Here is a 17,954-nt window from a genome sequence, read left to right on the forward strand (position 1 = left end):
ACAGGCAACTATAAATCTGGAGGGTGGAGGACCTATGCGATGATGTTACAACCAGATTGGATGACACCACATTCTGCTGTTCTGCAAATGCAAAACTGATGAAATGTTTGAGAAAAAAATAGATAGGCAAGAACTATAGGGGCTCTGTAAGATTTGGTAACAAGATTACCTTAGTAAAAGTCCAATTATCTGTAAGAAGAAGTCCTACTCATCAAAGTCCACTGAAGTTATTTGTATCCATTGGGAGAAATGGCATCACCACGATACCCAGGTGAAGGTACATACCCAGTTAGGAAAGTTTTGCAGCCAGTTGCCATGATACACTATCTAACCTGTGATGTGATAATAGGGAAAGGTTTTCCATTTTTAAAGACATGAGGAAACAGTGGGAGGGGGTGAGTTCCAACAATGCCACCATTGTAGGAACACAGCCAAAACAGTCAGCCAGTTTATAGGATAAATTAGTCACTACCAACCTAGAGATTTATAGTAATGTGGGTCATATGAGGCAGAGAGACAAAGTGGAAGGCACTGGTAAGTCTTAAGTACAAATAAGCATACCTAGAAAGACAGACAACCCCTGCCTGTACTACAGAGTGACCCCCCCACAAGTAACTGTAGAGAGAGGCAAGTATGCAGGGGGGAGATGAGGTCCTAGAAGCCAAAAATTGAGATTAAATTGCAAGAAATGATCAAGGAAAGTGTGAAACCCAAACAATGAGTAGTTTCAACTAAAGAGAATGATAAGAACAATTATTTAGAGCACTGGGGCACATTACTCTTCTTTGGTAGTAATGAGACATGGAGATTTCTGTGCCTGTCTTAGTGGATGAGATGGCAGAGCCTTCTACTTCTTGGGACACAGAAGGTGAAGAGAATCCCAGTTTGTTCTGGCTCCAGAGTAAGATGTATACATTTCAACAGGGCCCAGTGAGAGGACAAGATACAAAGCTGTGCCAAGTAATGCATATCTACATTAGCTGGGAAGGATTACCCTGTTGGGCCACTGCCAGCTTAACCATGCTTTGAGAAGTAAAATTAGCTGATGTACAGTATAACAAAAAATGAAGAAAAAAGGGTTTATACAGCCATTATTGGTACCCAGATTGGACACATAGTCATAAAAATGGCCAGCAGGATATTGTGAGGCCATTAATCAGTCCAGCAATGGTCATCTACATAAATTAGCAGTACTGAATTCATAGGTTCATAGGTAGGTACTAGGCTATCAGCTGGCCTAAGTAAGCCTAGCCAACAAGGTTCCCTGGCTTATGCCACCCAAGAAAGTTATTTTCCTGTGCCACTGTCGAACAGAGCCACAGAAGTGATCCCCGGGGTGTAGTTCCTATTTCCCATCCAATCATCAAGATTTTTCTTTGAAGAGTGCTAATGAGGAACTTTGCTTGACATAGATGGGTAGCTTGTTCCAGAGTATGGGAAGTCTCTGGGACAGGAATCTATCCCTCCAGCATGTCCTGTTTATTGCGGTGACAAGGTTTAGGTCCCTAGAGTGTGTAGCTCAGAGGGAATGGGATTTCTTTAGGTGTAGCATGTCCAACAGCTCTGGGTTTGACATAGCTTTATATGTTAGTCAGAGATCACCTCGGAGTAGGCAATATGCTATGGAGTAAAGCTTGAGTTTTTTGAGACAGTCAGTGTAAGGCATCTGTTTGAGGCCAGTAATCCTCTTTGTGAAGTATATGCTGTTATGTTTCCTGAAGCTAATTCCCTGATGAATACCAATTCCAAACCATTTGCAAAAAAGCTGGTACTGTTATTCTCACAAGTAGGGATACCAAAGGAGATCTTAATGGACCAGGCCACACCTTATATTTCCAAAAATCATATGTCAACTTTGCCAAAGCTTTCATGTAAAACATATAAGAACTTCAGTACATTACCTCCAAACCGATGGTTTGGTGGAATGATTTAATAGGACCCTAAAATCTATGTTAAGAAAAGTTTATAGAATAAGACAGTAAAAACTGGGACAAGCTATTTTCCTACCTAATGTTATCCATCCAAGAGATACCCAAGCCTCCAAATGATTTAGTCCCTTTTAACTATTACATGGAAGTCTCCCTAAAGTTATACTGTATATACTAAACTATACTAAATGTTATGTGAGAGGAAGAAGGAAATCCTTAAAGAGTGTTACAGAACCTTTACTGGTTTACAGGAGATAATAAGACTGATAATGGCCATTATACAGGATCTCACGGCAACAGCACAAGCTAACCAACATAGAGTCTATAACAGAAATGCTCAGAATAGGGAATTAGAGGTAGGAGATCAGGTTTTTGTTCTTGCCCATACAACTGAGAACAAATTCCTAGCCAAGTGGCAGAGAGTTCATGAAGTAATCAAACAGATAAATTTGATTAACTAAAAACGGAGAAAGACAGGGAAGAGATGAAATGAACAAATTTATCATATAAAGTTAGTAAATAAATGAGGTTAACTATAAAAACAAACAGGAAAGAGATGTGCTGAACAAATGTATCATATAAAGGTACTAAAGAAATGAGATTAACTATAAAAACAGTCAGACAGGGAAGATATGTACTGAGCAAAGATATTATATAAAGGTATCAAAGCCCTGGAAAGAGGGGCAAGTAAATGTGGGGAATGTAGTATCTGAGGTTACAGACCTTGAACAAGAAAAAGAGATGCTGTCCATACCCAAAGTAGGAGTAAATAACACCCTTTTAAAAATCAAAGACGCAGGATGTACAGGAATTTATCCTGAGAAACAAAGATATTTCTTTACAAAGAAGGACAACCCTCATTAAACAGCATATCGAAACAATGGGTCTATATCGGTTCCACTTGAAACCATCGAATGTTCAGAACATCGAAGTTCTAATCATCAAGACCAGAACATCAATGTTCAGAACATCGAAGGTTCAACGTAAACCACAGAAAAACAAATAAACAGTCAAAAACTATTTTATGCAGGGGGCTTCACCCCCTGCACCCCCCATGTGGGGGGCTGTGCCCCCCACACCCCCCTACTTTAATATTCCAACTCCAAGATCGCACTACAGTGGGGTAAGGGAAATCTCCCATTTACCGCTATATGCAGTAATGCTAAATGGGAGATTTCCCATACCCTACCTGCACTGCCAACACTCAGATGGCACACACACACAACATGCAGGGCACCTTGCTGCCCTGCATATACACCCAAAACTTACCAGTTTTACTTACCTAGCACTTCCACTTTCAACCTTCAATGTTATGAACATTGATGTTCTGGTCTCGATGATTAGAACTTCAATGTTCTGAACATTCGAGTGGAACCGTCTATATCACATAGTCGAAGTTTAATAACTTCGAACACAGAAAGTTCGTACCATCCTGTTCGAAGTTAAAAAACTTCGACTATGGATAAAAAATAAAAAAAGGTAAAGAGAACAAAATAAACTGCGCCCCGCCCCACACCCCACACCCCCGGCTACTTAAATATACCAACTCCAAGACTGCACCACATTGAACAAAACAGAAACTTCCCCTTACAGAGATTTCCATTGAAACGCTCAAAATTCTACAAATTCAAACTTATAGTCTCAACCATATGAGGTTCAAACTTGCAGAAGTTTGACTATCTGATAGTAACCCGAAACAATTCCTGAGGGGAAAAAGTTAAATTAAAGACCCTACAGAACACATGAAGACCAGAAATAAGCTGCAAGAGAGGAGAGAAAAAAGATGTTAGCGCTAGGAGTAATCAAAGAGTTGACTTGTAGGTGGAATAATTCTATAGTATTAGTGGGCAATACTCAATGGTTTTGGCACTTTTATAACGACTTTAGAAAACTCAACAGCATCTACAAGTTTGACAGCTACCCTAGATGAACTAAGGCATTGGCTAAGAAAGACTAGAAGACTGCATTTTCTACTGCAAATGGCCTATTCCAGTATTCCATCCTCCCCTTTAGTCTCCATGAGGCCTCACCAATCCTACACCTCAGCTTATTTGAATGATGTAGTCATCGACTTGGAAAACTGATTCTCATCTTACTAAAGTTCAAGAAGTATTGGAGTCATTAAGGCAGGTCAGGCTTACTGTCAACACTTTGATATGCAAGGTTTGCATGACCAAGTTGAGATAACTTGAGTATGTAATTGGGTATACTTTAATTAATCCTCAAAAACAGAAAATAGAGGATGTAAAGGAATGGCCATTTCTCCAGACAAAAAAGCAGATATGTACTTTCTTAGATCTTAGGAGGTACTATATAAAATTAATTCCCCAGTTTGTTTCCATAGCCTGTCCTCTGATGAACTCGACCAAGTAAAAAATATCAGGATGAGTTAGATGGACCCCAGAGGAATGATGAAACATTCAGAGGCTCAACAAAGTCTGTGTGGGAGCCATTTGAGGAATCAACTAACTTTCCCATACCATTTACTCTCTATAAAGATGCTTCAGAGGTTAGGTTAGGTCCAGTGCTCTTCCAAAATCTTGAAAATTAAGAGCACCCCATCAGTCTATGTCAGAGGAGAGTTGAGACCAGATATTTCACAGCTAAAGGTGAATGCCTGGCTCTAAAGTAGGCCTTAGAACACTTATGGTACTACCTGCTAGGTGGAGACTGCATGTTGGTTATGGATCACATCCCCTTCAATGGCTTCACCACCTGAAGAAAGGCAATATCAAACTCTACAGTAAGTACAAACATTCCAGCTATTCCATTTTCATATTCAACACCATCCCAGAGTTCACCATCTCAATTTAGATGGTGTGTCTAAGGCTCACAGAGCTTTTTGCAGGCTTGAAGCCAATGGGTTCAACCCGAGGAATGAAGTCATCTGTAAAATAGCATCATGGTTCCACCCGGAAAATGCATAATAAAGAATAGCTAGACAAAGGTGAGTAATGTAGGAAGGCACTGTTGTAATTAGAGTGAAATACAGTGTCTGGTAAGAAGGGGAATAGGACTTTTATGTATGGGAGAATGCAGAAAACCAAAGACATGGGGCTGATACCTTTAAAGTGAGATGCCAGCAGCCAGGTAATGGAAACCAGCTGTACACCTGTGCCCTTTTAAGGCAAGAGAAACTGTAGCATGGCAGTTATAGTTAGTTCAAATGTTCAGATAAGCCTGGAGTATTTTGCCAAACAAAGAGGCATACCAAGGTCAGAGCAGTCAGCTCTTAGAAGGGAGCCCAGGATGGAGTTCAGTGCTACCAGTGGAAGTCCTGGTAGCTGAGACCCAAAGTTGGTTAAATGGAGAACTTACTAGATTATCAATGATTTATAAGATGCATTTAGGACTGACAGCCCTGAAAACTAGTGTTCATACCTTAATTAAGCACCACCACCAAAGAGGCAAATTAAGTGTTCCCATGTAATAAAAACTGTTCTACTGAATTGTTTGATTTTTTTGAATTGTCACTATCTTTTTAGTAACTGGTTTGGTGAAATTAGCCTATTTGTAAGTTCATATGAATAAAACTGCTGTAAAATAATCCATGTCTGATGCTTGGAAATTTGAGTTACCTATTGGTAGCTCATGCTGCAGCCATGAAATTCAGTCTCAACAAGTGCAGATGATTGCTCTTCTGGTGTTTTTTATTTTTTTTTTGTTTTGTTTTGTTTGTTTTGTTCTGTTTCCTTTACAGCTAGGAGTGATGTCCAGGTGTCAGTTTCCACTTAAGTATGCATGTGAAGTAAATGCTAACTTAGAGAAGGAACTAGGGCTTGAATCTGAGTGACTTTCCATAGCTTGACTTTGAACGATCTTCAAATAGATATTAGATATTCCTTCCTGGAAGGGCAAGCTGAGACACTTGGAAGATTGAGAAGTACACCAAATCTAATCTGCTGCTTGGTTTGATCTGCTAGCTTGAAGAACCTGCCAAAATTAAGGCAAAAAACCCTGGAACAACTAGTCACTTACATTTGTTTTCTCAATGCCCTTTTGTTTAACGTTACATAACTCAGCCCTACCTGGTGGAGCTAAATGCCAATCTGTTGGCCTGACACTTGTGCTCTGCACATTAGTCTGGTCTCCTAATTTTTAACATAACAATGCACAATTTGTGAAGCAGCTTAGGCCATTCAGTCTTAGGCTTGTAGTACATGTTGCTTTCCTGTTAGTACATGAATAAACAAGTCTTTGTGGGTTCTGTTTAAGCAGCTTTATTCTATACAAACACATCACTGTAAAGGCTTATTGACTATGACTAAGTAACTTATACACAAACTAACTACTGTGATCATACATGCTCACTCTCTGGCTGCTTCTACAAAATGGCACTAGGGATTGCATGTGTCTGGAATTTATATATGCAAGCACAGCCTTGCATACTTCTTAAAGACATAGCGCACACACACTAGACTTTGTTCTACATCCTCCCTCTTTGAGAAACAGATCATATAATCTGTCATGAGATTATTTAGCATGCAGAAATCACATATAATCTAAAGACATGCATTATACAATACTACGTACACATATATATACAATCAAGTCCATGTTGCTGTGTATTTCACACTAGGCTTAGAAACTTGTCCATATTGTGTGACATAAAATTGGGAATCAGATTTAGCAACTGGAACAGTTTCTGCAAAATGATTGCCCTGTGGAATGTTCGAATTACTTTCTGGAACAGAATCAGACTTTTGAACACATTCTGGACTGGAAACAATGTCTGACTCATTATTTGACTTACAGTCTGCATCACAGATACAATGTTGTGATTGCAATGATGATGATTCTGTTACAGGAAGAAGATGTCTATGATTCCTCCTATACTCCACACCCTCGGAGCTTACCCAATTGGATCTCGGCTCGGCACAGATGTCTGTTATCGGTCCTATTCGATCAAAACCTTTCATTGTCAGAATTCGTACCATCTCTCCTTCCCTCAATGAACGAAGTAATCTGCTCAGTTTGTCATAACTAGATTTTTGAATATCATGCTTCTTCAACAATTGAGCCTTGATGCTTTTATTGTTCTTAGAGTTAGGCTGTAACAAACTTGATAAAATAGGTAGCGCAGTACTAGTTTGTCTGGAAAGTAGTCTTTGAGCAGGTGAGCCAAGAATATCATCACGAGGTATGTTTCTGAGATTAAGTAAATTCAAGAATACATCAGTATTGTTATGCTTTGACTTTTCAAGTAATTGCTTTGCACTCTGTACTGGTCGTTCAGCTAGACCACTGGATTGAGGATATTCAGGGCCACTAATGACATGTACAAAGTCCTATTCTTTTGCAAATTTCTGAAACAACTGGCTAGTAAATTGAGTACCACTGTCAGAATAAAGATTGTGTGGACTACCATGAACTGAGAAATGATGTTTTAGCTTAGTGATAACAGCTGTTGAGGTTAAGTTTGGTAGCAAACCAATCTCAAACCAATTCGAGTAAGAGTCTACCAAAACAAAATCATGTTGATTGCTCCATTCAAAGATATCAGTTGCTACATTAAACCAAGGTAGTTCAGGTATTGGATTTAGCTGAAGTGGTTCTCTTTGCAAATGCGCTCTGGTGCTATTACATACTGAACAAGGAGAAAGAACTCTATCAATGTCTTTTGATAATGAAGGCCAAAATACTAGTTCTCTTGCCCTTCTCTTAATAAGCTTGGGTGACCACGATGCAAAATCTGAATATATTCTTGCTGTAAGGAAGAAGGAACAACAATTTTAGGACCTTTGAAAATAATGCCATCTTCCATCAACAATTCATCTCTGTAATGAAAATATGATTGCACCTCAGGTGATACACTAGATTGCTTTGACGGCCATCCTACATTGATGTAGTGATTAAGCTTTTGTGAAACTGGATCAGTCATAGTGTGATCTCTCAACGCATCAAGTCCAGTGCTGGAAACATTATGTACTGATATTACATCAAATTCAAAACTTCATAGAATACACAGCTGGAAGTTTGCCAAATTTGTCATCGAAACCATCAGCATAACTCTGACAAAATGGCTTCTGAAAAACTTGAACTTAGAACTGCACTCACATGATGAACTTCTTTAGCAAAAGAAAGCAGATTCATTCTCAAACTATCTTTGAGACCTAGTAAAGATTGCACTGGTCATCGGACTATGTAGAATAATAAATTGTAACAGTTCTCAGCCAAATAACATGAAAGTATTACTGGACTTTTGGTTTGAATTTCTTCACCTACATACACAACAAGTCTCACACTACTGGTTACATTGAGTTGTTTGTTGGTTCTCACTTTTGCAAATGTGTCTGTTGATATAACATTATACTTTGATTCAGTGTCTACTTTGAGCTCTGTGGATTTCCCATTGATCCGAACCATCCAAAACACTTCACTCCTTGTTAATACATTTACTGCATCAACTCTTTCTCCCAGTACTGATACACCATCCACATAGAAAGCTGATTGTTTCAGCTCTACTTGATCAACTTGTTTTTTTTTTGTACGACATTTACAAATGAATGAAACTTACTTGATTTGCAAAACTTTTGAAAGTGGTTCCATTTCCTGCACTTGTGGCATTGCTGACCATATGCTAAATACTTCTCTCTCTTAGACTCATGATTTGCACCACAATTGCAACAGTTAAAAATAAAGCTAGACTTGGGTTTTGCTGACTCATGTTTGTATTGCACTGAGCTGGTGGTGGAGCTTGCACTTTTCCTGGAACTCTCTGGAAAGCTTTGCACCTCCTTTGGAAATCCTGTGGCTGCCATTTGCTTAGGCCTGTTTCTGTTTGCCATGTGTTGCATACTGTCTACATCTTCCCTGGAGCTTACTGAAATCATGCTTTTGTCACTTGCAAGCATGTTCGTATGTCTTTCTGTCACCTCATGGATCTGACAAATCTCTGTTGCTTTTCTTAATGTCAAATCACTGTCACAAAGTAAAATCTTTCTCATTGCAGCACTAGTAATACCACACACAAGTCTATCCTTTATCAGCTCATCTTTCAAATCACCAGACCGACACACTTTAGCCTTGTTTCTCAAGTCAGTTGTATAAGCTGCAAATGTTTCCCCTCATTTCTGATTTTTTGTGTAAAATAAATGCCTCTCTAATGTAATGTTCATCTGAGGATTGCATATTTCTCTAACTTATGCTTCAAACACTCGGGGTCTTCTCTGGACTCAGCTTGCACAACAATATGGCGATCTGCACCTTCACCTTCATATACTGCTGGTGCATATACAAATGATTGCTCTCTTTCTATGTCCTCAGATCCTGCTAGATTTAGCAAAATGAATGCCCTTATGTGTGCATCTCTATCTGCATAAGCTGCTTGTATGAAAATATCATACTCTTGTTCAAATATTCTCCAGTTCTCTGCAATATTCTGATCAAACACAAGTAGTTAAGGTTTTCAAAATCCGTCTGCCATATTAACACATACCAGTGAAGGATCTTATGTAAAAATACACACACAGACAATTAATTGGCCTAAACACAATTTGTTCAACGCTTTTGTGTTCTGTACCTGTACTTTCTCTCTTTAAGCTTTTCAGAATTATACCAATGAACAACCTTGTAGTAATTTCAATTAACTGGACTTTGCAAAATAAACCTCTCTGGCTTCTCGATGCTTTATTGCACTTTGCAAAATAACTTTTTAGATTTCTTAATGCTTACTTTACTTTGCAAAATAGCTTTTTTTAGATTTCTCGATGCTTTACTGTACCTTGCGAAATAACTTTTGAGATTTCTCAATGCTTTATTATGCTTTGTGAAATAACTTTTTAGAGCTATCAATGCTTTACGAAACTCCGCGGAATAGATTTTCAAACTTTTTTTAATGCTTTACAGAGTTTTGCGGAATAATTTCTCAGAATTTGGCATGTTTTATGAAATCTTCGATAGGTAAAGGCAGAAATGCTAAATTAATCGACTTTCGGAATTGGTAAAGGCAAAAATGCTAAAGTCATTGATCACCACTCACTATGCTTGCAAAATCAGTAAGGGCAGAAATACTAAAGTAATTGCTTGAAATGTTATTGATAAAGGCAGGAATGCTACAGTCATGCACCATCACTGATCAAAGTCATCACTTTAAGAAACATTTGAGAACTTTACAATGCAACTGAGCAATTCACAAGCACTGTAATACTCTTGTAATCTCTTGTAAGAAACACCTTTCCTTAACGCAAGAAACACAAACAATTGCAGAATGCAAATAATCAAACTTTTGTTGCCCAAATTCAATATCTTTTGAGGTATCTGCACTTTGCAAATGACTAGATGCTATACTCTGAATGTCCCCAAAATGGTGGTACCTTGCTAGGCAACTCTTTACAGTACATGAAGCATTCTGTAATGGTGGCACTTTGTGAACAGACACATCCAGCAGAAGAGCTTTTCTTCAAATAACCATGCTTTGACTGAATTACATGAGATAGTTGCATTTTACAAACAATTAACTCAACAGTGAACTCTTTAAAATACATGCACAGTAATAAGCACACACTGTAAACACTTTTACACACTGAGATAATTTGAATAACTTTAATTACGACCTTGATACAATACAAAGTTATAGTTATACCCAAACACAGCACTTTGCCCAAACATAGCAGTCACTTTGTAATATAAAGTCACTGAATCCGTAAATCCAAAACACATACGCTTTTATTAAGCACAACGCTCAGGCTTTTCATCGGTAACACACCAACTTCTTCAGAAACAGAAAAAAACAGAGTCACTCACAAACAACTGCCTTAAATACAAAATTTTAAAGTTTAAAAAAGGTCACATGGTCTCTGTATGTTGCAAAACCACATATCATTGCGCCAAAAAGTGCTGAATACAATAATTCTATAAAAGACAGTTATAAGCATTAACTGCATCTGGCAACTAAAATATTATGTTTAAAAATAATGTTAAATACAAAACCATGACATTATGTCCTTATACATGAAATGCTATTGTGAAACAAACTAAATACAATAAATAAATCTAGGACCTACAACGGCTGACAATCCTGTTTAGTACCAATTAGAAAAAAAATCACAAAACTCTTAATTCTCTTAGTGTGAACTGTCTTTTAGAACATGGCAACCGGAGGAATGTAATTCTATTAATTCTGTTGATGCGGATAGGGGTGCGAGGCCTAATTCCATGGATAATACCCTTGTAGATTCTATGGATGCAACAGAATTAGTTAGAACGGCTGGCAGTGCAACATAAATCTAACAATTCTAACGAGGAAGTAGAGGATCCAAATTTTCGGGACCCAGCCTCGTCCCCTCCGACAGATCAGGGCCAAAAATCCAGCAACCGGTCCGGGAACAGGAGAAATTGATTCAGCCCATTTTGGGTATTGACCCATCAACATCAAGGACTAGCAATATTGTATTCAATACAGGAAAGGACTTTAGAATATACAACTTCTCTGATTTTATTTTTGAGAAGGAACTAGTGGACTTGTTGTCCAAGGGATTCTCCTTTGCGCCCTCCAAGAGAGCTGACCTGGCATCATCTATCATAGACTTAAAATTGTTTGTCAGGAAGTTAAATCTTCAGCTACTTTTGGGTAATCTCACTAGGGATAAAGGGGCCTTTTTTATGTTGAGTACATACAATCCACCTCTGCATTCATCTTTATATTTATTTGAACAAATATGTGAATTAGACATATGGCACGTTCTTAGTCAACCTCTATCTAAGCAAACAAGCAAGTTTAATATCAGCAAGGAAAAGAGGTTTTTATTGGATTCCTTAACCAATTCTACAGTGAGGGTTATGCAACCTGATAAGGGAGGAGGCTTGGTAGCAATGAATGAGTCCGATTATGTCAGGAGAATGGAAGACATTCTCTCCTCTGAGGCATACAAAGAGGTATCTGGAAATGAATTAAATATAGGTAATTCCAGGGTGTCTTCCTACTTTAGTGACATGTTTATCAACGGAACTATAGATCTAGATTTATTGAATTTTATATCTCTACCAGCCTACAGAATTCCAATTATTTTTGGATCCCCCAAGTTTCATAAGAACCCTCTGGATCCACCTATGCACCCATTGGTTAGTGCTAGGGGCAGTATCACTTATGCCAGCACTAAAGTGTTAGATACCATACTGAAGAAATACGTGACTAGCAAGCCATAAATTTCCAAGGATTCTTGGTCTTTCCTATCTAGGATAAACCAAACTACTTATAGTGAGGATAGTCATTTTTTAAACGTTGATGTGAAGGATTTATATTCCTCTGTCCCTCACTCAGTAGCACTAGACTGGATTCCAGCCATGTTGATCCTAAAAAAGGCCCAAGTCAAAGAAATCCAATTGGTCAGTGAATTATTAGACATCATTTTTTCTCACAATTTTGTGTCTTTTAATAGCAGATTTTTTTTGCAGTTGATAGGGGTGTCGATGGGTTCTCCATGTGGAGCCAGTGTGGCCAATCTGGTCATGGCCTACTGGGAGAGGGAATACACTCTATCTAATCCTCTATTTTTGGACAAGGTATTGCTGTATACATGGTTTCTGGATGACATTTTTATCATCCTGTAGGGCAATGAAGAGACAGCTACTATTTTAGTAGACTTGTTCAATACTTCCACAGAATTCCTCCAGTTTACCCACAGTTTTGCTTCAGACTGGGTAGCATACCTGGATGTAGATCTCATGAAAGACAAAGAGAAAGAATGCTACATAGCCAATATCTACAGGAAGGAATCATTTTCTAACAGCTATGTTCATTTTAATAGCTGTCACCCATTTTCCCAAAAGAGATCAATTACTAAGGATCAACTGGTTAGAGCTGCCCAAATGGTGGTATCCCGAGACTGTGACTTTCTGGAGGAATGTGGCTTTATGGCAAGCCTTTTCCAGAACAGGGGTTACCCGATAGATCTTATTAATGACCTTTTGAGGGAGGTACAAAATAAGAGAGAATCTGGTATTTATTTACCAATATTGAACAAAAATATTATAGTGCAGGGCAATATTGAAGTGAAAAGTGACGAAGTCACCTCAATGTCTGATAGCGTTATACCAACATATAGTATGGATGCTAAAGAGATATTTTCCATCATTGTAAAAAATTGGAAGTTGATAACACAGGATGATTCCATTTGTAGTCTATTCGTCGAATCACCAAGAATAGTGTTCAAGAGGGGTTACAATCTTAAAAGTATACTGGAGAAAAAACCAAAAGCACCCAACACTAGGGATGGCATGTTTAAGTGCAATATGTGCCGGTACTGTAGTTATATACAGACAGGGTCTAGATTTGAAATAACGGACTTTGTATATCATATAGTGGGACGGTTTAATTGTTTAAGCACACAAGTGGTGTAAATGGCCCAGTGTTCATGTTGTCCAGCTTTCTACATCGGGAAAACCGACAGAAAATTACATGAACGCATTTATGAACACCTATATGCTATTAGGAAGGGCAAGATGGAGAACACCCTGGCCAAGCATATTGTGGAGAATCCCAATCATGGCTTCCTATTTTCAATTATAGACCAAGTCAAATCTGATGGCAGGGGAGGGCCCATGTCCCTCCTTTTGGAGAGTAGAGACTTGTCCTGGTAACTTAGGCTAGATGCCTGCCATACTCCTGGCATTAACGGCATGCTGTCTATAGCTTGCCTATTAAAACTCAAGAGGTTAAATAGATAAATTATTTTAGTATTCATATGATCCCTTCTTGTATACTACATGTTTGTAGTTTATTTTGACATTTGATAGTATACTATGTTATTTTATTTACACATTTTTATATCCTTATACCCGTCAGAAGCACCTTTTGAGTAGCCATCCCGTTAGGGTCTGCAAGGGCAAGTTGGGCATAGTTACCAGTAGTTGTAGGGTTTGCAGTAGGTAGCCCCCTCTAGTTCTGGTTTAATGTATCATCTCTTTACATTATTATAGTAATTTATATTACACCATGTTAGTTTATGTATAGGGTTAGTTTGGCCTTCCTATATCTTGGACGATTTCGGCTGGAGTGACATATATTAGTGAACACATATATATATATATATATATATATATATATATATATATATATATATATATATTTATATAGGTGTACAGCAGCAAAGTCTGATGTTACCATATTTTATACTGGTTCTATTGGTTTGCTCTTATTGTAAGGGGATACCATTGTATGTTTGTATAAATTTTTTTAAAATATATATTTTTAATATTTTTTCAATATTTTTTCATTCATTTTCTATTGTTTTACTAGTTTTTTAATTACATAATTCAGGGACAGTTCACACTAAGAGAATTAAGAGTTTCATGATTTTTTTCTAATTGGTACTAAACAGGATTGTCAGCCGTTGTAGGTCCTAGATTTATTTATTGTATTTAGTTTGTTTCACAATAGCATTTTGGACATAATGTCATGGTTTTGTATTTAACATTATTTTTCAACATAATATTTTAGTTGCCTGATGGAGTTAATGCTTATAACTGTCTTTTATAGAATTATTGTATTCAGCAATTTTTGGTGCAATGATATGTGGTTTTGCAGAATACAGAGACCATGTGACCTTTTTAAAACTTTAAAATTTTGTATTTAAGGCAGTTGTTTGTGAGTGACGCTATTTTTTTTCCGTTACTGAAGAAGTTGGTGTGTTACCAACGAAAAACCTCTGAGCGTTGTGCTTAATAAAAGCGTATGTGTTTTGGATTTACAGATTCAGTGACTTTATATTACAGAGTAACCCGTTGGTTTGGAGCATATCCAGTTTCGTTTTTATTCAGTTTCTTTTTGCTGATTTTGGTTTGATAGCAGTCACTTTGCTTTCTTTTTTTGCTTACTGTGCTCTTTTTCTTTTTTTTATTATACTCCTTTTGCTCATTTAAGCCCTTTTCTTTTCTATGCCCAGCGCAATTTCTTTGTGCTCGCTTTACTCTAAACATGCCCAATTTTGCCTTAAACACACTCATTCTGCCTTAAACATGTTAGTTTTGTCATATACTTTTATCTTAAACATTTTGTTTTGTTAACAAACATTTTGTACTTTCCACTTGCCTGATAATGTGGCTTGTGCCCTTGTAATGCCTTTTCTTGCCTCTCTGCATTGAGTAAATAATTTGTATTACTTTTCATTACCTTTGATTCTTTCTGGTTATGTTCCTACTGTTTTCTTTCGGTTTTACCTTCGCTGTCATCTTTACATCTCATGGCTCCCAATGTTCTTCTCTTTTCCATCCCAGTTCTGACACCATGTCACTTTCCTATTAGTACACAAATAAACGAGTCTTCGTGGGTTCTGTTTAAGCAGCTTTATTCTATACAAACACATCATTGTAAAGACTTATTGACTATGACTTATATACAAACTAACTACTGCGATCATATATGCTCACTCACTGGCTGCTTCTATAAAATGGCACTAGGGATTGCACATGTCTGAAATTTATATGTGCACGCACAACCTCACACCTCACATGGTTCTTAAAGACATAGCACATATACATTACACTCTGATCTATACTACAGTAATGGAAAAGGAGAAGAGGCTCGTTTCTCAGTATTGTACACCAATTTTATACTGATGACGTACATATTGTTATCAGACTTATAAAAATGGATCATTTGTTCTTACATGGGACCACTGTTATATTTCTGTAGCACTTTCAAACTGTAAAGTATATTCCTAATTCATGAAAAACACTGCATCTAATCTTACAATTTAAGAATGATGACAGAAAAAATTAAAATGCTGCTATCCAACATTGCTTCTTTCCTTCCTGCTTAAAGTACTAGAGAATATAAGTTGCTATTAGATATCAAATCATCTTGAGTCATTAGCTAAAACATTAGAGGCCCAACGTGGATTCAGAAATTGACATTACATTTCTTACATCTTTCATATATAATACTGAGCCTCCTAAAGGTAGCTCAGTCATGGCTTAATATCTCACAGACTACTGCACAAGTCTCACAGGATGCACAAGAAATTGAAGCCTTAATCTCATCTTGGTACAAACCAATACAACATAAACATGAAAACACAAACCATATAACAAAACAATTTGTAGTTGTGTTTTGTAGGAGGACTAGTCATACCTGCATCACATACTTTGCTACTGCCTCTATGAAGTCCATAAGCACAAATCCATGTTTTTAATGAGGGATTTATTAGAAGCAAGTGAAGAGACTTCTAAAATGTTTGCCATATTTGTATTCTGTTAAATAGCCCTGCTCATGAAAGTCTCTTTGTAGAGGAGGAGACCTGGAAAAAAATCTCCAAAATAGTTATATTATAGGTTTAATTAAAGTTCAAAATTTGAGCTCTAGAAGTACAATGGCACAACAAATCAAACATTTGTCAGCACTGAATACTGGCTTGTAGTGGAGTTAAATGCACTAATAATGATTAAAGATGTGTGATGACAAACTGATGCATTCCCTGCTTCTTAGCTTTACTAATTGGTGCAATTAATACTACATGCGTATAGACAAGAATGGGAAAAATTGACCCACAATAGGAAAATATACTGCATATCACCATAAACCTTTTGTAACATATCTTTTTGAATTCATTGAAGAATTACTGTTTTAATTTCTGCTTAATAGCTGCCTAGTACACTCTCATTTTTTGACTGCACATCTGTTGCTGCAATTCAACTCCAGTGTAAGCCAACATTTATTATAGCAACTTAGGAATAAGGCTACCAGTCTATAAAAGATCTTAACAGAGCCATTGGATGATAAGTGCACATAGATAAAAATACTGTCCCTATGACAATTATACAAAATTATATAAGAATATTACATACAAAATAAATATCCTGTTCATTTGCTAAACCCATATCATAATAATCTAAATGCATATTGCACAGAAAAGGCCCGCAGGTACTCTTTCTGCTTTTTCCCAGTCAGGGGTCGCCACAGCGGAACTCCGGTCCGCTAATGATTGTGCCGAGGTGCCAGCCAGACCCCCAACCTTCAAAGAAGGCACACCCATTCACGCATGCACCTACCTGCATGTCTTTATACATCAACTCGACCGTGGGGAGGACATGCAGACTCCACACAGAAAGTGCTCCAGCCGAGAATCGAATGGAAAAACCTGTTGCTGTGAGGCGACAATGCTAACTGCTGCACCACCGCAGCCTATAAAAGGCCCGCAGGTACTAACTTTCAATAAAAGTATCAAGAAACATAATCAGAAGAGGTTAGAAAGGATTGGAAAGAAATACTGGATGAGCAATTCACAAAGAAACAATGGGGTGATATATGTATGCCTTCCAAATATGCAACAAAGTCTAGAAGATTTAGAATCTTTGGTTGGAAGTGTTTACATATGTACTCATATACCCCAAGTAGACTCCAAATAATTTTTCCTCAGGTAGACATCAAATGTTGGAGGTGTGATGGAGAAAAAAAGAGGTAACTGGGAACATATTTTCTGGGAGTATAATGAGTTGGCAGACTTTAAAAATTCCCTGTAGACTACTCTATCAGCAATACTGGGTGAGCAAATTGGGGTAACTAAGGAAATTGTGTTTGAGCTATGATACAGAATTGGAATTGCTTAGACATACTAAGGCCTTGCTGAGTCAAATTATGGTGGCTGCCAAAAAAGCAATTACTAGAAAATCAAAAGTCTAAACCAACTGTACTAGAAGTAGTGAATATAGTAACAGAGATAAAACAACGGGAAATTGGATATTTAGAAAAGGGTGTGGGCAAATTACATAGAAAAATGGTTGTGGGAATAATACATGCAGAGGAGGAATGAGGTTTAAAAGAAGGTTGGATTTGAATGAGCTATGGAATCTCTGACTGACAGTGATTGGATAGATTATAACTGATGTGTCATGTTTGCAACTAAAAGTTTTATTTTATTTATTTATTTTGTTAACCAGGTAGTGTCCGACTGGGCCAGGGGCCCGTTTTCAGTGGAGACCAGGGGAGAAAAGCCCCACATTGTACAATACAAAACAATACAAAAACAATGCAATACATACAGTAGTGATTTATATACAAGACAACTTGTGATTTATATATAAAACAAA

General features: G+C 37.4%; 1 protein-coding gene across 1 annotated transcript in view; it reads right to left on the reverse strand.

Annotated features, from left to right (window-relative positions):
- The window catches only part of HHIPL2 (HHIP like 2), a 772,856-nt gene that overhangs the window by 702,082 nt on the left and 52,820 nt on the right, over positions 1-17,954 (reverse strand). The gene's annotated exons all lie outside the window — the stretch shown is intronic.

This window comes from Protopterus annectens, chromosome 1.part2 (genome assembly GCF_019279795.1).
Source record: "Protopterus annectens isolate FY-2018-M chromosome 1.part2, PAN1.0, whole genome shotgun sequence".
Taxonomy (NCBI): domain Eukaryota; kingdom Metazoa; phylum Chordata; order Ceratodontiformes; family Protopteridae; genus Protopterus; species Protopterus annectens.